The 16,595-nt window shown below is 46.0% G+C and overlaps 47 non-coding genes and 6 pseudogenes across 47 annotated transcripts; all 53 read left to right on the forward strand.

The window, feature by feature from the left end:
- The first annotated feature begins 206 nt into the window (after nt 1–206).
- On the forward strand, nt 207–325 carry LOC123437526. The gene has a single exon (XR_006628701.1). It is a non-coding gene; the product is annotated as a 5S ribosomal RNA (ribosomal RNA).
- A 182-nt stretch (nt 326–507) lies between these two features.
- On the forward strand, nt 508–626 carry LOC123437477. Its single transcript, XR_006628654.1, has one exon. It is a non-coding gene; the product is annotated as a 5S ribosomal RNA (ribosomal RNA).
- Nucleotides 627–817: 191 nt separating this feature from the next.
- On the forward strand, nt 818–936 carry LOC123438053. Its single transcript, XR_006629216.1, has one exon. It is a non-coding gene; the product is annotated as a 5S ribosomal RNA (ribosomal RNA).
- A 191-nt stretch (nt 937–1,127) lies between these two features.
- On the forward strand, nt 1,128–1,246 carry LOC123434473. Its single transcript, XR_006625758.1, has one exon. It is a non-coding gene; the product is annotated as a 5S ribosomal RNA (ribosomal RNA).
- A 203-nt stretch (nt 1,247–1,449) lies between these two features.
- LOC123437159 lies at nt 1,450–1,568 on the forward strand. The gene has a single exon (XR_006628355.1). It is a non-coding gene; the product is annotated as a 5S ribosomal RNA (ribosomal RNA).
- Nucleotides 1,569–1,750: 182 nt separating this feature from the next.
- On the forward strand, nt 1,751–1,869 carry LOC123435984. The gene has a single exon (XR_006627225.1). It is a non-coding gene; the product is annotated as a 5S ribosomal RNA (ribosomal RNA).
- Nucleotides 1,870–2,058: 189 nt separating this feature from the next.
- On the forward strand, nt 2,059–2,227 carry LOC123433049 (annotated as a pseudogene).
- A 188-nt stretch (nt 2,228–2,415) lies between these two features.
- On the forward strand, nt 2,416–2,528 carry LOC123433510 (annotated as a pseudogene).
- Nucleotides 2,529–2,729: 201 nt separating this feature from the next.
- Nucleotides 2,730–2,848, forward strand: LOC123438024. The gene has a single exon (XR_006629185.1). It is a non-coding gene; the product is annotated as a 5S ribosomal RNA (ribosomal RNA).
- A 188-nt stretch (nt 2,849–3,036) lies between these two features.
- LOC123433564 lies at nt 3,037–3,134 on the forward strand (annotated as a pseudogene).
- Nucleotides 3,135–3,328: 194 nt separating this feature from the next.
- On the forward strand, nt 3,329–3,447 carry LOC123432144. Its single transcript, XR_006623741.1, has one exon. It is a non-coding gene; the product is annotated as a 5S ribosomal RNA (ribosomal RNA).
- A 197-nt stretch (nt 3,448–3,644) lies between these two features.
- Nucleotides 3,645–3,763, forward strand: LOC123434476. The gene has a single exon (XR_006625760.1). It is a non-coding gene; the product is annotated as a 5S ribosomal RNA (ribosomal RNA).
- Nucleotides 3,764–3,954: 191 nt separating this feature from the next.
- On the forward strand, nt 3,955–4,073 carry LOC123432132. Its single transcript, XR_006623730.1, has one exon. It is a non-coding gene; the product is annotated as a 5S ribosomal RNA (ribosomal RNA).
- A 185-nt stretch (nt 4,074–4,258) lies between these two features.
- On the forward strand, nt 4,259–4,377 carry LOC123437978. The gene has a single exon (XR_006629137.1). It is a non-coding gene; the product is annotated as a 5S ribosomal RNA (ribosomal RNA).
- A 191-nt stretch (nt 4,378–4,568) lies between these two features.
- On the forward strand, nt 4,569–4,686 carry LOC123431759. Its single transcript, XR_006623346.1, has one exon. It is a non-coding gene; the product is annotated as a 5S ribosomal RNA (ribosomal RNA).
- Nucleotides 4,687–4,868: 182 nt separating this feature from the next.
- On the forward strand, nt 4,869–4,987 carry LOC123434477. Its single transcript, XR_006625761.1, has one exon. It is a non-coding gene; the product is annotated as a 5S ribosomal RNA (ribosomal RNA).
- A 182-nt stretch (nt 4,988–5,169) lies between these two features.
- Nucleotides 5,170–5,288, forward strand: LOC123434478. The gene has a single exon (XR_006625762.1). It is a non-coding gene; the product is annotated as a 5S ribosomal RNA (ribosomal RNA).
- A 187-nt stretch (nt 5,289–5,475) lies between these two features.
- Nucleotides 5,476–5,594, forward strand: LOC123434479. Its single transcript, XR_006625763.1, has one exon. It is a non-coding gene; the product is annotated as a 5S ribosomal RNA (ribosomal RNA).
- Nucleotides 5,595–5,782: 188 nt separating this feature from the next.
- LOC123433524 lies at nt 5,783–5,895 on the forward strand (annotated as a pseudogene).
- A 229-nt stretch (nt 5,896–6,124) lies between these two features.
- LOC123436978 lies at nt 6,125–6,243 on the forward strand. Its single transcript, XR_006628183.1, has one exon. It is a non-coding gene; the product is annotated as a 5S ribosomal RNA (ribosomal RNA).
- A 188-nt stretch (nt 6,244–6,431) lies between these two features.
- On the forward strand, nt 6,432–6,529 carry LOC123433565 (annotated as a pseudogene).
- A 194-nt stretch (nt 6,530–6,723) lies between these two features.
- Nucleotides 6,724–6,842, forward strand: LOC123432145. Its single transcript, XR_006623742.1, has one exon. It is a non-coding gene; the product is annotated as a 5S ribosomal RNA (ribosomal RNA).
- A 200-nt stretch (nt 6,843–7,042) lies between these two features.
- Nucleotides 7,043–7,161, forward strand: LOC123434480. The gene has a single exon (XR_006625764.1). It is a non-coding gene; the product is annotated as a 5S ribosomal RNA (ribosomal RNA).
- Nucleotides 7,162–7,343: 182 nt separating this feature from the next.
- Nucleotides 7,344–7,462, forward strand: LOC123437417. The gene has a single exon (XR_006628598.1). It is a non-coding gene; the product is annotated as a 5S ribosomal RNA (ribosomal RNA).
- Nucleotides 7,463–7,647: 185 nt separating this feature from the next.
- LOC123434481 lies at nt 7,648–7,766 on the forward strand. The gene has a single exon (XR_006625765.1). It is a non-coding gene; the product is annotated as a 5S ribosomal RNA (ribosomal RNA).
- Nucleotides 7,767–7,957: 191 nt separating this feature from the next.
- LOC123431762 lies at nt 7,958–8,075 on the forward strand. Its single transcript, XR_006623348.1, has one exon. It is a non-coding gene; the product is annotated as a 5S ribosomal RNA (ribosomal RNA).
- A 185-nt stretch (nt 8,076–8,260) lies between these two features.
- Nucleotides 8,261–8,379, forward strand: LOC123435631. Its single transcript, XR_006626875.1, has one exon. It is a non-coding gene; the product is annotated as a 5S ribosomal RNA (ribosomal RNA).
- Nucleotides 8,380–8,582: 203 nt separating this feature from the next.
- LOC123434482 lies at nt 8,583–8,701 on the forward strand. The gene has a single exon (XR_006625766.1). It is a non-coding gene; the product is annotated as a 5S ribosomal RNA (ribosomal RNA).
- Nucleotides 8,702–8,886: 185 nt separating this feature from the next.
- Nucleotides 8,887–9,005, forward strand: LOC123437418. The gene has a single exon (XR_006628599.1). It is a non-coding gene; the product is annotated as a 5S ribosomal RNA (ribosomal RNA).
- Nucleotides 9,006–9,190: 185 nt separating this feature from the next.
- On the forward strand, nt 9,191–9,309 carry LOC123434483. The gene has a single exon (XR_006625767.1). It is a non-coding gene; the product is annotated as a 5S ribosomal RNA (ribosomal RNA).
- Nucleotides 9,310–9,500: 191 nt separating this feature from the next.
- Nucleotides 9,501–9,618, forward strand: LOC123431763. Its single transcript, XR_006623349.1, has one exon. It is a non-coding gene; the product is annotated as a 5S ribosomal RNA (ribosomal RNA).
- A 188-nt stretch (nt 9,619–9,806) lies between these two features.
- On the forward strand, nt 9,807–9,925 carry LOC123435632. Its single transcript, XR_006626876.1, has one exon. It is a non-coding gene; the product is annotated as a 5S ribosomal RNA (ribosomal RNA).
- Nucleotides 9,926–10,116: 191 nt separating this feature from the next.
- On the forward strand, nt 10,117–10,235 carry LOC123431546. Its single transcript, XR_006623138.1, has one exon. It is a non-coding gene; the product is annotated as a 5S ribosomal RNA (ribosomal RNA).
- A 193-nt stretch (nt 10,236–10,428) lies between these two features.
- On the forward strand, nt 10,429–10,547 carry LOC123436979. The gene has a single exon (XR_006628184.1). It is a non-coding gene; the product is annotated as a 5S ribosomal RNA (ribosomal RNA).
- A 227-nt stretch (nt 10,548–10,774) lies between these two features.
- Nucleotides 10,775–10,893, forward strand: LOC123431747. The gene has a single exon (XR_006623335.1). It is a non-coding gene; the product is annotated as a 5S ribosomal RNA (ribosomal RNA).
- A 188-nt stretch (nt 10,894–11,081) lies between these two features.
- LOC123437295 lies at nt 11,082–11,200 on the forward strand. The gene has a single exon (XR_006628483.1). It is a non-coding gene; the product is annotated as a 5S ribosomal RNA (ribosomal RNA).
- Nucleotides 11,201–11,391: 191 nt separating this feature from the next.
- On the forward strand, nt 11,392–11,510 carry LOC123431821. The gene has a single exon (XR_006623407.1). It is a non-coding gene; the product is annotated as a 5S ribosomal RNA (ribosomal RNA).
- A 194-nt stretch (nt 11,511–11,704) lies between these two features.
- LOC123432589 lies at nt 11,705–11,852 on the forward strand (annotated as a pseudogene).
- Nucleotides 11,853–12,034: 182 nt separating this feature from the next.
- Nucleotides 12,035–12,153, forward strand: LOC123432797. The gene has a single exon (XR_006624366.1). It is a non-coding gene; the product is annotated as a 5S ribosomal RNA (ribosomal RNA).
- A 182-nt stretch (nt 12,154–12,335) lies between these two features.
- Nucleotides 12,336–12,454, forward strand: LOC123434484. Its single transcript, XR_006625768.1, has one exon. It is a non-coding gene; the product is annotated as a 5S ribosomal RNA (ribosomal RNA).
- Nucleotides 12,455–12,651: 197 nt separating this feature from the next.
- Nucleotides 12,652–12,770, forward strand: LOC123436132. Its single transcript, XR_006627367.1, has one exon. It is a non-coding gene; the product is annotated as a 5S ribosomal RNA (ribosomal RNA).
- Nucleotides 12,771–12,976: 206 nt separating this feature from the next.
- On the forward strand, nt 12,977–13,095 carry LOC123434485. The gene has a single exon (XR_006625769.1). It is a non-coding gene; the product is annotated as a 5S ribosomal RNA (ribosomal RNA).
- A 182-nt stretch (nt 13,096–13,277) lies between these two features.
- Nucleotides 13,278–13,396, forward strand: LOC123432872. Its single transcript, XR_006624441.1, has one exon. It is a non-coding gene; the product is annotated as a 5S ribosomal RNA (ribosomal RNA).
- A 182-nt stretch (nt 13,397–13,578) lies between these two features.
- On the forward strand, nt 13,579–13,697 carry LOC123434487. Its single transcript, XR_006625771.1, has one exon. It is a non-coding gene; the product is annotated as a 5S ribosomal RNA (ribosomal RNA).
- A 185-nt stretch (nt 13,698–13,882) lies between these two features.
- LOC123434488 lies at nt 13,883–14,001 on the forward strand. The gene has a single exon (XR_006625772.1). It is a non-coding gene; the product is annotated as a 5S ribosomal RNA (ribosomal RNA).
- A 182-nt stretch (nt 14,002–14,183) lies between these two features.
- LOC123434489 lies at nt 14,184–14,302 on the forward strand. The gene has a single exon (XR_006625773.1). It is a non-coding gene; the product is annotated as a 5S ribosomal RNA (ribosomal RNA).
- Nucleotides 14,303–14,496: 194 nt separating this feature from the next.
- LOC123435112 lies at nt 14,497–14,615 on the forward strand. Its single transcript, XR_006626373.1, has one exon. It is a non-coding gene; the product is annotated as a 5S ribosomal RNA (ribosomal RNA).
- A 206-nt stretch (nt 14,616–14,821) lies between these two features.
- LOC123434490 lies at nt 14,822–14,940 on the forward strand. Its single transcript, XR_006625774.1, has one exon. It is a non-coding gene; the product is annotated as a 5S ribosomal RNA (ribosomal RNA).
- A 182-nt stretch (nt 14,941–15,122) lies between these two features.
- Nucleotides 15,123–15,241, forward strand: LOC123437091. The gene has a single exon (XR_006628292.1). It is a non-coding gene; the product is annotated as a 5S ribosomal RNA (ribosomal RNA).
- A 203-nt stretch (nt 15,242–15,444) lies between these two features.
- LOC123434492 lies at nt 15,445–15,563 on the forward strand. Its single transcript, XR_006625775.1, has one exon. It is a non-coding gene; the product is annotated as a 5S ribosomal RNA (ribosomal RNA).
- Nucleotides 15,564–15,754: 191 nt separating this feature from the next.
- On the forward strand, nt 15,755–15,873 carry LOC123432818. The gene has a single exon (XR_006624388.1). It is a non-coding gene; the product is annotated as a 5S ribosomal RNA (ribosomal RNA).
- Nucleotides 15,874–16,058: 185 nt separating this feature from the next.
- Nucleotides 16,059–16,177, forward strand: LOC123434493. Its single transcript, XR_006625776.1, has one exon. It is a non-coding gene; the product is annotated as a 5S ribosomal RNA (ribosomal RNA).
- Nucleotides 16,178–16,368: 191 nt separating this feature from the next.
- Nucleotides 16,369–16,487, forward strand: LOC123437343. Its single transcript, XR_006628528.1, has one exon. It is a non-coding gene; the product is annotated as a 5S ribosomal RNA (ribosomal RNA).
- Nucleotides 16,488–16,595: the final 108 nt, after the last annotated feature.

A 16,595-nucleotide genomic window follows, 5' to 3' on the forward strand; every position in this document is an offset into this window, starting at 1 on the left:
TGACGCGGGACCGTGATCTATATGACCTCATTTTCTTATTTTTGACGATTACTGTGTGACTTTTCCCACCGCGCTTGACACCCAACGACTAATAGTAGTAGTAGTAGTAGTAGTAGTAGTAGTAGTAGTAGTAGTAGGAGTAGGAGTAGTAGGAGTAGTAGTAGTAGTAGGGGAAAGCATAAGGAACAAATAGATAGTTGCATGTTGGATGCGATCATACCAGCACTAAAGCATCGGATCCCATCAGAACTCCGAAGTTAAGCGTGCTTGGGCGAGAGTAGTACTAGGATGGGTGACCTCCTGGGAAGTCCTTGTGTTGCATTCCCCTTTTTAAATATATTTTTGCGCCACGTGACAAGGATGACGCGGGAGCGTGATCTATATGACCTCATTTTCTTATTTTTGACGATTACTGTGTGACTTTTCCCACCGCGCTTGACACCCAACGACTAGTAGTAGTAGTAGTAGTAGGGGCAAGCATAAGGAACAAATAGATAGTTGCATGTCGGATGCGATCATACCAGCACTAAAGCACCGGATCCCATCAGAACTCCGAAGTTAAGCGTGCTTGGGCGAGAGTAGTACTAGGATGGGTGACCTCCTCGGAAGTCCTTGTGTTGCATTCCCCTTTTTAAATATATTTTTGCGCCACGTGACAAGGATGACGCGGGAGCGTGATCTATATGACCTCATTTTCTTATTTTTGACGATTACTGTGTGACTTTTCCCACCGCGCTTGAAACCCAACGACTAGTAGTAGTAGTGGTAGTAGTAGTAGTAGGGGCAAGCATAAGGAACAAATAGATAGTTGCATGTCGGATGTGATCATACCAGCACTAAAGCACCGGATCCCATTAGAACTCCGAAGTTAACCGTGCTTGGGCGAGAGTAGTACTAGGATGGGTGACCTCCTGGGAAGTCCTCGTGTTGCATTCCCCTTTTTAAATATACTTTTGCGCCACGTGACAAGGATGACGCGGGACCGTGATCTATATGACCTCATTTTCTTATTTTTGACGATTACTGTGTGACTTTTCCCACCGCGCTTGACACCCAACGACTAGTAGTGGTAGTAGTAGTAGTAGTAGTAGGGGCAAGCATAAGGAACAAATAGATAGTTGCATGTCGGATGCGATCATACCAGCACTAAAGCACCGGATCCCATCAGAACTCCGAAGTTAAGCGTGCTTGGGCGAGAGTAGTACTAGGATGGGTGACCTCCTGGGAAGTCCTCGTGTTGCATTCCCCTTTTTAAATATATTTTTGCGCCACGTGACAAGGATGACGCGGGGGCGTGATCTATATGACCTCATTTACTTATTTTTGACGATTACTGTGTGACTTTTCCCACCGCGCTTGACACCCAACGACTAGTAGTAGTAGTAGTAGTAGTAGTAGTAGTAGTAGTAGTAGGGGCAAGCATAAGGAACAAATAGATAGTTGCATGTCGGATGCGATCATACCAGCACTAAAGAACCGGATCCCATCAGAACTCCGAAGTTAAGCGTGCTTGGGCGAGAGTAGTACTAGGATGGGTGACCTCCTGGGAAGTCCTCGTGTTGCATTCCCCTTTTTAAATATATTTTGGCGCCACGTGACAAGGATGACGCGGGACCGTGATCTATATGACCTCATTTTCTTATTTTTGACGATTACTGTGTGACTTTTCCCACCGCGCTTGACACCCAACGACTAGTAGTAGTAGTAGTAGTAGGGGCAAGCATAAGGAACAAATAGATAGTTGCATGTCGGATGCGATCATACCAGCACTAAAGCACCGGATCCCATCAGAACTCCGAAGTTAAGCGTGCTTGGGCGAGAGTAGTACTAGGATGGATGACCTCCTGGGAAGTCCTCGTGTTGCATTCCCCTTTTTAAATATATTTTTGCGCCACGTGACAAGGATGACGCGGGAGCGTGATCTATATGACCTCATTTTCTTATTTTTTGACGATTACTGTGTGACTTTTCCCACCGCGCTTGACACCCAACGACTAGTAGTAGTAGTAGTAGTAGTAGTAGGGGCAAGCATAAGGAACAAATAGATAGTTGCATGTCGGATGCGATCATACCAGCACTAAAGCACCGGATCCCATCAGAACTCCGAAGTTAAGCGTGCTTGGGCGAGAGTAGTACTAGGATGGGTGACCTCTCCGAAGTTAAGCGTGCTTGGGCGAGAGTAGTACTAGGATGGGTGACCTCCTGGGAAGTCCTCGTGTTGCATTCCCCTTTTTAAATATATTTTTGCGCCACGTGACAAGGATGACGCGGGAGCGTGATCTATATGACCTCATTTTCTTATTTTTGACGATTACTGTGTGACTTTTCCCACCGCGCTTGACACCCAACGACTAGTAGTAGTAGTAGTAGCAGTAGTAGGGGCAAGCATAAGGAACAAATAGATAGTTGCATGTCGGATGCGATCATACCAGCACTAAAGCACCGGATCCCATCAGAACTCCGAAGTTAAGCGTGCTTGGGCGAGAGTAGTACTAGGATGGGTGACCTCTATTTTTGCGCCACGTGACAAGGATGACGCGGGAGCGTGATCTATATGACCTCATTTTATTATTTTTGACGATTACTGTGTGACTTTTCCCACCGCGCTTGACACCCAATGACTAGTAGTAGTAGTAGTAGTAGTAGTAGTAGTAGTAGTAGTAGTAGTAGTAGTTGTAGTAGTAGTTGTAGTAGGGGAAAGCATAAGGAACAATAGATAGTTGCATGTCGGATGCGATCATACCAGCACTAAAGCACCGGATCCCATCAGAACTCCGAAGTTAAGCGTGCTTGGGCGAGAGTAGTACTAGGATGGGTAACCTCCTGGAAAGTCCTCGTGTTGCATTCCCCTTTTAAAATATATTTTTGCGCCACGTGACAAGGATGACGCGGGAGCGTGATCTATATGACCTCATTTTCTTATTTTTGACGATTACTGTGTGACTTTTCCCACCGCGCTTGACACCCAACGACTAGTAGTAGTAGTAGTAGTAGTAGTAGGGGCAAGCATAAGGAACAAATAGATAGTTGCATGTCGGATGCGATCATACCAGCACTAAAGCACCGGATCCCATCAGAACTCCGAAGTTAAGCGTGCTTGGGCGACCTCCTGGGAAGTCCTCGTGTTGCATTCCCCTTTTTAAATATATTTTTGCGCCACGTGACAAGGATGACGCGGGAGCGTGATCTATATGAACTCATTTTCTAATTTTTGACGATTACTGTGTGACTTTTCCCACCGCGCTTGACACCCAACGACTAGTAGTAGTAGTGGTAGTAGTAGTAGTAGTAGGGGCAAGCATAAGGAACAAATAGATAGTTGCATGTCGGATGCGATCATACCAGCACTAAAGCACCGGATCCCATCAGAACTCCGAAGTTAAGCGTGTTTGGGCGAAAGTAGTACTAGGATGGGTGACCTGCTGGGAAGTCCTCGTGTTGCATTCCCCTTTTTAAATATATTTTTGCGCCACATGACAAGGATGACGCGGGAGCGTGATCTATATGACCTCATTTTCTTATTTTTGACGATTACTGTGTGACTTTTCCCACCGCGCTTGACACCCAACGACTAGTAGTAGTAGTAGTAGTAGTAGTAGTAGTAGTACGGGAAAGCATAAGGAACAAATAGATAGTTGCATGTCGGATGCGATCATACCAGCACTAAAGCACCGGATCCCATCAGAACTCCGAAGTTAAGCGTGCTTGGGCGAGAGTAGTACTAGGATGGGTGACCTCCTGGGAAGTCCTCGTGTTGCATTCCCCTTTTTAAATATATTTTTGCGCCACGTGACAAGGATGACGCGAGACCGTGATCTATATGACCTCATTTTCTTATTTTTGACGATTACTGTGTGACTTTTCCCACCGCGCTTGACACCCAACGACTAGTAGTAGTAGTATTAGTAGTAGTAGTAGGGGCAAGCATAAGGAACAAATAGATAGTTGCATGTCGGATGCGATCATACCAACACTAAAGCACCGGATCCCATCAGAACTCCGAAGTTAAGCGTGCTTGGGCGAGAGTATTACTAGGATGGGTGACCTCCTGGGAAGTCCTCGTGTTGCATTCCCCTTTTTAAATATATTTTTGCGCCACGTGACAAGGATGACGCGGGAGCGTGATCTATATGACCTCATTTTCTTATTTTTGACGATTACTGTGTGACTTTTCCCACCGTGCTTGACACCCAGCGACTAGTAGTAGTAGTAGTAGTAGTAGGGGCAAGCATAAGGAACAAATAGATAGTTGCATGTCGGATGCGATCATACCAGCACTAAAGCACCGGATCCCATCAGAACTCCGAAGTTCAGCGTGCTTGGGCGAGAGTAGTACTATGATGGGTGACCTCCTGGGAAGTCCTCGTGTTGCATTCCCCTTTTTAAATATATTTTTGCACCACGTGACAAGGATGACGCGGGACCGTGATCTATATGACCTCATTTTCTTATTTTTGACGATTACTGTGTGACTTTTCCCACCGCGCTTGACACCCAACGACTAGTAGTAGTAGTAGTAGTACTAGTAGTAGGGGCAAGCATAAGGAACAAATAGATAGTTGCATGTCGGATGCGATCATACCAGCACTAAAGCACCGGATCCCATCAGAATCCGAAGTTAAGCGTGCTTGGGCGAGAGTAGTACTAGGATGGGTGACCTCCTGGGAAGTCCTCGTGTTGCATTCCCCTTTTTAAATATATTTTTGCGCCACGTGACAAGGATGATGCGGGAGCGTGATCTATATGACCTCATTTTCTTATTTTTGACGATCACTGTGTGACTTTTCCCACCGCGCTTGACACCCAACGACTAGTAGTAGTAGTAGTAGTAGGGGCAAGCATAAGGAACAAATAGATAGTTGCATGTCGGATGCGATCATACCAGCACTAAAGCACCGGATCCCATCAGAACTCCGAAGTTAAGCGTGCTTGGGCGAGAGTAGTACTAGGATGGGTGACCTCCTGGGAAGTCCTCGTGTTGCATTCCCCTTTTTAAATATATTTTTGCGCCACGTGACAAGGATGACGCGGGAGCGTGATCTATATGACCTCATTTTCTTATTTTTGACGATTACTGTGTGACTTTTCCCACCGCGCTTGACACCCAACGACTAGTAGTAGTAGTAGTAGTAGGGGCAAGCATAAGGAACAAATAGATAGTTGCATGTCGGATGCGATCATACCAGCACTAAAGCACCGGATCCCATCAGAACTCCGAAGTTAAGCGTGCTTGGGCGAGAGTAGTACTAGGATGGGTGACCTCCTGGGAAGTCCTCGTGTTGCATTCCCCTTTTAGATATATTTTTGCGCCACGTGACAAGGATGACGCGGGACCGTGATCTATATGACCTCATTTTCTTATTTTTGACGATTACTGTGTGACTTTTCCCACCGCGCTTGACACCCAACGACTAGTAGTAGTAGTAGTAGCAGTAGTAGGGGCAAGCATAAGGAACAAATAGATAGTTGCATGTCGGATGCGATCATACCAGCACTAAAGCACCGGATCCCATCAGAACTCCGAAGTTAAGCGTGCTTGGGCGAGAGTAGTACTAGGATGGGTGACCTCCTGGGAAGTCCTCGTGTTGCATTCCCCTTTTTAAATATATTTTTGCGCCACGTGACAAGGATGACGCGGGAGCGTGATCTATATGACCTCATTTTCTTATTTTTGACGATTACTGTGTGACTTTTCCCACCGCGCTTGACACCCAACGACTAGTAGTAGTAGTAGTAGTAGTAGTAGGGGCAAGCATAAGGAACAAATAGATAGTTGCATGTCGGATGCGATCATACCAGCACTAAAGCACCGGATCCCATCAGAACTCCGAAGTTAAGCGTGCTTGGGCGAGAGTAGTACTAGGATGGGTGACCTCTATTTTTGCGCCACGTGACAAGGATGACGCGGGAGCGTGATCTATATGACCTCATTTTATTATTTTTGACGATTACTGTGTGACTTTTCCCACCGCGCTTGACACCCAACGACTAGTAGTAGTAGTAGTAGTAGTAGTAGTAGTAGTAGTAGTAGTAGTAGTAGTAGTAGTAGTAGTAGTAGTAGTAGTAGTTGTAGTAGTAGTAGTAGTAGGGGAAAGCATAAGGAACAAATAGATAGTTGCATGTCGGATGCGATCATACCAGCACTAAAGCACCGGATCCCATCAGAACTCCGAAGTTAAGCGTGCTTGGGCGAGAGTAGTACTAGGATGGGTGACCTCCTGGAAAGTCCTCGTGTTGCATTCCCCTTTTAAAATATATTTTTGCGCCACGTGACAAGGATGACGCGGGAGCGTGATCTATATGACCTCATTTTCTTATTTTTGACGATTACTGTGTGACTTTTCCCACCGCGCTTGACACCCAACGACTAGTAGTAGTAGTAGTAGTAGTAGTAGGGGCAAGCATAAGGAACAAATAGATAGTTGCATGTCGGATGCGATCATACCAGCACTAAAGCACCGGATCCCATCAGAACTCCGAAGTTAAGCGTGCTTGGGCGACCTCCTGGGAAGTCCTCGTGTTGCATTCCCCTTTTTAAATATATTTTTGCGCCACGTGACAAGGATGACGCGGGAGCGTGATCTATATGACCTCATTTTCTTATTTTTGACGATTACTGTGTGACTTTTCCCACCGCGCTTGACACCCAACGACTAGTAGTAGTATGAGTAGTAGTAGTACTAGTAGGGGCAAGCATAAGGAACAAATAGATAGTTGCATGTCGGATGCGATCATACCAGCACTAAAGCACCGGATCCCATCAGAACTCCGAAGTTAAGCGTGTTTGGGCGAAAGTAGTACTAGGATGGGTGACCTGCTGGGAAGTCCTCGTGTTGCATTCCCCTTTTTAAATATATTTTTGCGCCACATGACAAGGATGACGCGGGAGCGTGATCTATATGACCTCATTTTCTTATTTTTGACGATTACTGTGTGACTTTTCCCACCGCGCTTGACACCCAACGACTAGTAGTAGTAGTAGTAGTAGTAGTAGTAGTAGTAGTACGGGAAAGCATAAGGAACAAATAGATAGTTGCATGTCGGATGCGATCATACCAGCACTAAAGCACCGGATCCCATCAGAACTCCGAAGTTAAGCGTGCTTGGGCGAGAGTAGTACTAGGATGGGTGACCTCCTGGGAAGTCCTCGTGTTGCATTCCCCTTTTTAAATATATTTTTGCGCCACGTGACAAGGATGACGCGAGACCGTGATCTATATGACCTCATTTTCTTATTTTTGACGATTACTGTGTGACTTTTCCCACCGCGCTTGACACCCAACGACTAGTAGTAGTAGTAGTAGTAGGGGCAAGCATAAGGAACAAATAGATAGTTGCATGTCGGATGCGATCATACCAACACTAAAGCACCGGATCCCATCAGAACTCCGAAGTTAAGCGTGCTTGGGCGAGAGTAGTACTAGGATGGGTGACCTCCTGGGAAGTCCTCGTGTTGCATTCCCCTTTTTAAATATATTTTTGCGCCACGTGACAAGGATGACGCGGGAGCGTGATCTATATGACCTCATTTTCTTATTTTTGACGATTACTGTGTGACTTTTCCCACCGCGCTTGACACCCAACGACTAGTAGTAGTAGTAGTAGTAGTAGGGGCAAGCATAAGGAACAAATAGATAGGTGCATGTCGGATGCGATCATACCAGCACTAAAGCACCGGATCCCATCAGAACTCCGAAGTTAAGCGTGCTTGGGCGAGAGTAGTACTAGGATGGGTGACCTCCTGGGAAGTCCTCGTGTTGCATTCCCCTTTTTAAATATATTTTTGCACCACGTGACAAGGATGATGCGGGACCGTGATCTATATGACCTCATTTTCTTATTTTTGACGATTACTGTGTGACTTTTCCCACCGCGCTTGACACCCAACGACTACTAGTAGTAGTAGTAGTAGTAGTAGTAGGGGCAAGCATAAGGAACAAATAGATAGTTGCATGTCGGATGCGATCATACCAGCACTAAAGCACCGGATCCCATCAGAATCCGAAGTTAAGCGTGCTTGGGCGAGAGTAGTACTAGGATGGGTGACCTCCTGGGAAGTCCTCGTGTTGCATTCCCCTTTTTAAATATATTTTTGCGCCACGTGACAAGGATGATGCGGGAGCGTGATCTATATGACCTCATTTTCTTATTTTTGACGATCACTGTGTGACTTTTCCCACCGCGCTTGACACCCAACGACTAGTAGTAGTAGTAGTAGTAGTAGGGGCAAGCATAAGGAACAAATAGATAGTTGCATGTCGGATGCGATCATACTAGCACTAAAGCACCGGATCCCATCAGAACTCCGAAGTTAAGCGTGCTTGGGCGAGAGTAGTACTAGGATGGGTGACCTCCTGGGAAGTCCTCGTGTTGCATTCCCCTTTTTAAATATATTTTTGCGCCACGTGACAAGGATGACGCGGGAGCGTGATCTATATGACCTCATTTTCTTATTTTTGACGATTACTGTGTGACTTTTCCCACCGCGCTTGACACCCAACGACTAGTAGTAGTAGTAGTAGTAGTAGTAGTAGTAGTAGTAGTACGGGAAAGCATAAGGAACAAATAGATAGTTGCATGTCGGATGCGATCATACCAGCACTAAAGCACCGGATCCCATCAGAACTCCGAAGTTAAGCGTGCTTGGGCGAGAGTAGTACTAGGATGGGTGACCTCCTGGGAAGTCCTCGTGTTGCATTCCCCTTTTTAAATATATTTTTGCGCCACGTGACAAGGATGACGCGAGACCGTGATCTATATGACCTCATTTTCTTATTTTTGACGATTACTGTGTGACTTTTCCCACCGCGCTTGACACCCAACGACTAGTAGTAGTAGTAGTAGTAGTAGGGGCAAGCATAAGGAACAAATAGATAGTTGCATGTCGGATGCGATCATACCAACACTAAAGCACCGGATCCCATCAGAACTCCGAAGTTAAGCGTGCTTGGGCGAGAGTAGTACTAGGATGGGTGACCTCCTGGGAAGTCCTCGTGTTGCATTCCCCTTTTTAAATATATTTTTGCGCCACGTGACAAGGATGACGCGGGAGCGTGATCTATATGACCTCATTTTCTTATTTTTGACGATTACTGTGTGACTTTTCCCACCGCGCTTGACACCCAACGACTAGTAGTAGTAGTAGTAGTAGTAGGGGCAAGCATAAGGAACAAATAGATAGGTGCATGTCGGATGCGATCATACCAGCACTAAAGCACCGGATCCCATCAGAACTCCGAAGTTAAGCGTGCTTGGGCGAGAGTAGTACTAGGATGGGTGACCTCCTGGGAAGTCCTCGTGTTGCATTCCCCTTTTTAAATATATTTTTGCACCACGTGACAAGGATGATGCGGGACCGTGATCTATATGACCTCATTTTCTTATTTTTGACGATTACTGTGTGACTTTTCCCACCGCGCTTGACACCCAACGACTACTAGTAGTAGTAGTAGTAGTAGTAGTAGGGGCAAGCATAAGGAACAAATAGATAGTTGCATGTCGGATGCGATCATACCAGCACTAAAGCACCGGATCCCATCAGAATCCGAAGTTAAGCGTGCTTGGGCGAGAGTAGTACTAGGATGGGTGACCTCCTGGGAAGTCCTCGTGTTGCATTCCCCTTTTTAAATATATTTTTGCGCCACGTGACAAGGATGATGCGGGAGCGTGATCTATATGACCTCATTTTCTTATTTTTGACGATCACTGTGTGACTTTTCCCACCGCGCTTGACACCCAACGACTAGTAGTAGTAGTAGTAGTAGTAGTAGGGGCAAGCATAAGGAACAAATAGATAGTTGCATGTCGGATGCGATCATACTAGCACTAAAGCACCGGATCCCATCAGAACTCCGAAGTTAAGCGTGCTTGGGCGAGAGTAGTACTAGGATGGGTGACCTCCTGGGAAGTCCTCGTGTTGCATTCCCCTTTTTAAATATATTTTTGCGCCACGTGACAAGGATGACGCGGGAGCGTGATCTATATGACCTCATTTTCTTATTTTTGACGATTACTGTGTGACTTTTCCCACCGCGCTTGACACCCAACGACTAGTAGTAGTAGTAGTAGTAGTAGTAGTAGGGGCAAGCATAAGGAACAAATAGATAGTTGCATGTCGGATGCGATCATACCAGCACTAAAGCACCGGATCCCATCGGAACTCCGAAGTTAAGTGTGCTTGGGCGAGAGTACTACTAGGATGGGTGACCTCCTGGGAAGTCCTCGTGTTGCATTCCCTTTTTAAATATATTTTTGCGCCACGTGACAAGGATGACGCGGGACCGTGATCTATATGACCTCATTTTCTTATTTTTGACGATTACTGTGTGACTTTTTCCACCGCGCTTGACACCCAACGACTAGTAGTAGTAGTAGTAGTAGTAGTAGTAGTAGGGGCAAGCATAAGGAACAAATAGATAGTTACATGTCGGATGCGATCATACCAGCACTAAAGCACCGGATCCCATCAGAACTCCGAAGTTAAGCGTGCTTGGGCGAGAGTAGTACTAGGATGGGTGACCTCCTGGAAAGTCCTCGTGTTGCATTCCCCTTTTTAAATATATTTTTGCGCCACGTGACAAGGATGACGCGGGAGCGTGATCTATATGACCTCATTTTCTTATTTTTGACGATTACTGTGTGACTTTTCCCACCGCGCTTGACACCCAACGACTAGTAGTAGTAGTAGTAGTAGTAGTAGTAGTAGTAGTAGTAGTAGTAGTAGTAGTAGTAGTAGTAGGGGCAAGCATAAGGAACAAATAGATAGTTGCATGTCGGATGCGATCATACCAGCACTAAAGCACCGGATCCCATTAGAACTTCGAAGTTAAGCGTGCTTGGGCGAGAGTAGTACAAGGATGGGTGACCTCCTGGGAAGTCCTCGTGTTGCATTCCCCTTTTTAAATATATTTTTGCGCCACGTGACAAGGATGACGCGGGAGCGTGATCTATATGACCTCATTTTCTTATTTTTGACGATTACTGTGTGACTTTTCCCACCGCGCTTGACACCCAACCACTAGTAGTAGTAGTAGTAGTAGTAGTAGGGGCAAGCATAAGGAACAAATAGATAGTTGCATGTCGGATGCGATCATACCAGCACTAAAGCACCGGATCCCATCAGAACTCCGAAGTTAAGCGTGCTTGGGCGAGAGTAGTACTAGGATGGGTGACCTCCTGGGAAGTCCTGGTGTTGCATTCCCCTTTTTAAATATATTTTTGCGCCACGTGACAAGGATGACGCGGGAGCGTGATCTATATGACCTCATTTTCTTATTTTTGACGATTACTGTGTGACTTTTCCCACCGCGCTTGACACCCAACGACTAGTAGTAGTAGTAGTAGTAGTAGTAGTAGGGGCAAGCATAAGGAACAAATAGATAGTTGCATGTCGGATGCGATCATACCAGCACTAAAGCACCGGATCCCATCAAAACTTCGAAGTTAAGCGTGCTTGGGCGAGAGTAGTACTAGGATGGGTGACCTCCTGGGAAGTCCTCGTGTTGCATTCCCCTTTTTAAATATATTTTTGCGCCACGTGACAAGGATGACGCGGGAGCGTGATCTATATGACCTCATTTTCTTATTTTTGGCGATTACTGTGTGACTTTTCCCACCGCGCTTGACACCCAACGACTAGTAGTAGTAGTAGTAGTAGTAGTAGTAGTAGGGGCAAGCATAAGGAACAAATAGATAGTTGCATGTCGGATGCGATCATACCAGCACTAAAGCACCGGATCCCATCAGAACTCCGAAGTTAAGCGTGCTTGGGCGAGAACTCCGAAGTTAAGCGTGCTTGGGCGAGAGTAGTACTAGGATGGGTGACCTCCTGGGAAGTCCTCGTGTTGCATTCCCCTTTTTAAATATATTTTTACGTCACGTGACAAGGATGACGCGGGAGCGTGATCTATATGACCTCATTTTCTTATTTTTGACGATTACTGTGTGACTTTTCCCACCGCGCTTGACACCCAACGACTAGTAGTAGTAGTAGTAGTAGGGGCAAGCATAAGGAACAAATAGATAGTTTCATGTCGGATGCGATCATACCAGCACAAAAGCAGCGGATACCATCAGAACTCCGAAGTTAAGCGTGCTTGGGCGAGAGTAGTACTAGGATGGGTGACCTCCTGGGAAGTCCTCGTGTTGCATTCCCCTTTTTAAATATATTTTTGCGCCACGTGACAAGGATGACGCGGGAGCGTGATCTATATGACCTTATTTTCTTATTTTTGACGATTACTGTGTGACTTTTCCCACCGCGCTTGACACCCAACGACTAGTAGTAGTAGTAGTAGTAGGGGCAAGCATAAGGAACAAATAGATAGTTTCATGTCGGATGCGATCATACCAGCACTAAAGCACCGGATCCCATCAGAACTCCGAAGTTAAGCGTGCTTGGGCGAGAGTAGTACTAGGATGGGTGACCTCCTGGGAAGTCCTCGTGTTGCATTCCCCTTTTTAAATATATTTTTGCGCCACGTGACAAGGATGACGCGGGACCGTGATCTATATGACCTCATTTTCTTATTTTTGACGATTACTGTGTGACTTTTCCCACCGCGCTTGACACCCAACGACTAGTAGTAGTAGTAGTAGTAGTAGTAGTATTAGTAGGGGCAAGCATAAGGAACAAATAGATATTTGCATGTCGGATGCGATCATACCAGCACTAAAGCACCAGATCCCATCAGAACTCCGAAGTTAAGCGTGCTTGGGCGAGAGTAGTACTAGGATGGGTGACCTCCTGGGAAGTCCTCGTGTTGCATTCCCCTTTTTAAATATATTTTTGCGCCACGTGACAAGGATGACGCGGGAGCGTGATCTATATGACCTCATTTTCTTATTTTTGACGATTACTGTGTGACTTTTCCCACCGCGCTTGACACCCAACGACTAGTAGTAGTAGTAGTAGTAGTAGTAGTAGTAGTAGTAGTAGTAGGGGCAAGCATAAGGAACAAATAGATAGTTGCATGTCGGATGCGATCATACCAGCACTAAAGCACCGGATCCCATCAGAACTCCGAAGTTAAGCGTGCTTGGGCGAGAGTAGTACTAGGATGGGTGACCTCCTGGGAAGTCCTCGTGTTGCATTCCCCTTTTTAAATATATTTTTGCGCCACGTGACAAGGATGACGCGGGAGCGTGATCTATATGACCTCATTTTCTTATTTTTGACGATTACTGTGTGACTTTTCCCACCGCGCTTGACACCCAACGACTAGTAGTAGTAGTAGTAGTAGGGGCAAGCATAAGGAACAAATAGATAGTTGCATGTCGGATGCGATCATACCAGCACTAAAGCATCGGATCCCATCAGAACTCCGAAGTTAAGCGTGCTTGGGCGACAGTAGTACTAGGATGGGTGACCTCCTGGGAAGTCCTCGTGTTGCAGTCCCCTTTTTAAATATATTTTTACGCCACGTGACAAGGATGACGCGGGACCGTGATCTATATGACCTCATTTTCTTATTTTTGACAATTACTGTGTGACTTTTCCCACCGCGCTTGACACCCAACCACTAGTAGTAGTAGTAGTAGTAGGGGCAAACATAAGGAACAAATAGATAGTTGCATGTCGGATGCGATCATACCAGCACTAAAGCACCGGATCCCATCAGAACTCCGAAGTTAAGCGTGCTTGGGCGAGAGTAGTACTAGGATGGGTGACCTCCTGGGAAGTCCTCGTGTTGCATTCCCCTTTTTAAATATATTTTTGCGCCACCTGACAAGGATGACGCGGGAGCGTGATCTATATGACCTCATTTTCTTATTTTTGACGATTACTGTGTGACTTTTCCCACCGCGCTTGACACCCAACGACTAGTAGTAGTAGTAGTAGTAGTAGGGGCAAGCATAAGGAACAAATAGATAGTTGCATGTCGGATGCGATCATACCAGCACTAAAGCACCGGATCCCATCAGAACTCCGAAGTTAAGCGTGCTTGGGCGAGAGTAGTACTAGGATGGGTGACCTCCTGGGAAGTCCTCGTGTTGCATTCCCCTTTTTAAATATATTTTTGCGCCACGTGACAAGGATGACGCGGGAGCGTGATCTATATGACCTCATTTTCTTATTTTTGACGATTACTGTGTGACTTTTCCCACCGCGCTTGACACCCAACGACTAGTAGTAGTAGTAGTAGTAGGGGCAAGCATAAGGAACAAATAGATAGTTTCATGTGGGATGCGATCATACCAGCACTAAAGCACCGGATCCCATCAGAACTCCGAAGTTAAGCGTGCTTGGGCGAGAGTAGTACTAGGATGGGTGACCTCCTGGGAAGTCCTCGTGTTGCATTCCCCTTTTTAAATATATTTTTGCGCCACGTGACAAGGATGACGCGGGACCGTGATCTATATGACCTCATTTTCTTATTTTTGACGATTACTGTGTGACTTTTCCCACCGCGCTTGACACCCAACGACTAGTAGTAGTAGTAGTAGTAGTAGTATTAGTAGGGGCAAGCATAAGGAACAAATAGATATTTGCATGTCGGATGCGATCATACCAGCACTAAAGCACCAGATCCCATCAGAACTCTGAAGTTAAGCGTGCTTGGGCGAGAGTAGTACTAGGATGGGTGACCTCCTGGGAAGTCCTCGTGTTGCATTCCCCTTTTTAAATATATTTTTGCGCCACGTGACAAGGATGACGCGGGAGCGTGATCTATATGACCTCATTTTCTTATTTTTGACGATTACTGTGTGACTTTTCCCACCGCGCTTGACACCCAACGACTAGTAGTAGTAGTAGTAGTAGTAGTAGTAGTAGTAGTAGTAGTAGGGGCAAGCATAAGGAACAAATAGATAGTTGCATGTCGGATGCGATCATACCAGCACTAAAGCACCGGATCCCATCAGAACTCCGAAGTTAAGCGTGCTTGGGCGAGAGTAGTACTAGGATGGGTGACCTCCTGGGAAGTCCTCGTGTTGCATTCCCCTTTTTAAATATATTTTTGCGCCACGTGACAAGGATGACGCGGGAGCGTGATCTATATGACCTCATTTTCTTATTTTTGACGATTACTGTGTGACTTTTCCCACCGCGCTTGACACCCAACGACTAGTAGTAGTAGTAGTAGTAGGGGCAAGCATAAGGAACAAATAGATAGTTGCATGTCGGATGCGATCATACCAGCACTAAAGCACCGGATCCTATCAGAACTCCGAAGTTAAGCGTGCTTGGGCGAGAGTAGTACTAGGATGGGTGACCTCCTGGGAAGTCCTCGTGTTGCATTCCCCTTTTTAAATATATTTTTGCGCCACGTGACAAGGATGACGCGGGACCGTGATCTATATGACCTCATTTTCTTATTTTTGACGATTACTGTGTGACTTTTCCCACCGCGCTTGACACCCAACCACTAGTAGTAGTAGTAGTAGTAGTAGTAGTAGTAGTAGTAGTAGGGGCAAGCATAAGGAACAAATAGATAGTTGCATGTCGGATGCGATCATACCAGCACTAAAGCACCGGATCCCATCAGAACTCCGAAGTTAAGCGTGCTTGGGCGAGAGTAGTACTAGGATGGGTGACCTCCTGGGAAGTCCTCGTGTTGCATTCCCCTTTTTAAATATATTTTTGCGCCACCTGACAAGGATGACGCGGGAGCGTGATCTATATGACCTCATTTTCTTATTTTTGACGATTACTGTGTGACTTTTTCCACCGCGCTTGACACCCAACGACTAGTAGTAGTAGTAGTAGTAGTAGTAGTAGGGGCAAGCATAAGGAACAAATAGATAGTTGCATGTCGGATGCGATCATACCAGCACTAAAGCACCGGATCAAATCAGAACTCCGAAGTTAAGCGTGCTTGGGCGAGAGTAGTACTAGGATGGGTGACCTCCTCGGAAGTCCTTGTGTTGCATTCCCCTTTTTAAATATATTTTTGCGCCACGTGACAAGGATGACGCGGGAGCGTGATCTATATGACCTCATTTTCTTATTTTTGACGATTACTGTGTGACTTTTCCCACCGCGCTTGACACCCAACGACTAGTAGTAGTAGTAGTAGTAGTAGGGGCAAGCATAAGGAACAAATAGATAGTTGCATGTCGGATGCGATCATACCAGCACTAAAGCACCGGATCCCATCAGAACTCCGAAGTTAAGCGTGCTTGGGCGAGAGTAGTACTAGGATGGGTGACCTCCTGGGAAGTCCTCGTGTTGCATTCCCCTTTTTAAATATATTTTTGCGCCACGTGACAAGGATGACGCGGGAGCGTGATCTATATGACCTCATTTTCTTATTTTTGACGATTACTGTGTGACTTTTCCCACCGCGCTTGACACCCAACGACTAGTAGTAGTAGTAGTAGTAGTAGTAGTAGGGGCAAGCATAAGGAACAAATAGATAGTTGCATGTCGGATGCGATCATACCAGCACTAAAGCACCGGATCCCGTCAGAACTTCGAAGTTAAGCGTGCTTGGGCGAGAGTAGTACTAGGATGGGTGACCTCCTGGGAAGTCCTCGTGTTGCATTCCCCTTTTTAAATATATTTTTGCGCCACGTGACAAGGATGACGCGGGACCGTGATCTATATGACCTCATTTTCTTATTTTTGACGATTACTGTGTGACTTTTCCCACCGC

This window comes from Hordeum vulgare, chromosome 2H (genome assembly GCF_904849725.1).
Source record: "Hordeum vulgare subsp. vulgare chromosome 2H, MorexV3_pseudomolecules_assembly, whole genome shotgun sequence".
NCBI lineage: Eukaryota > Viridiplantae > Streptophyta > Magnoliopsida > Poales > Poaceae > Hordeum > Hordeum vulgare.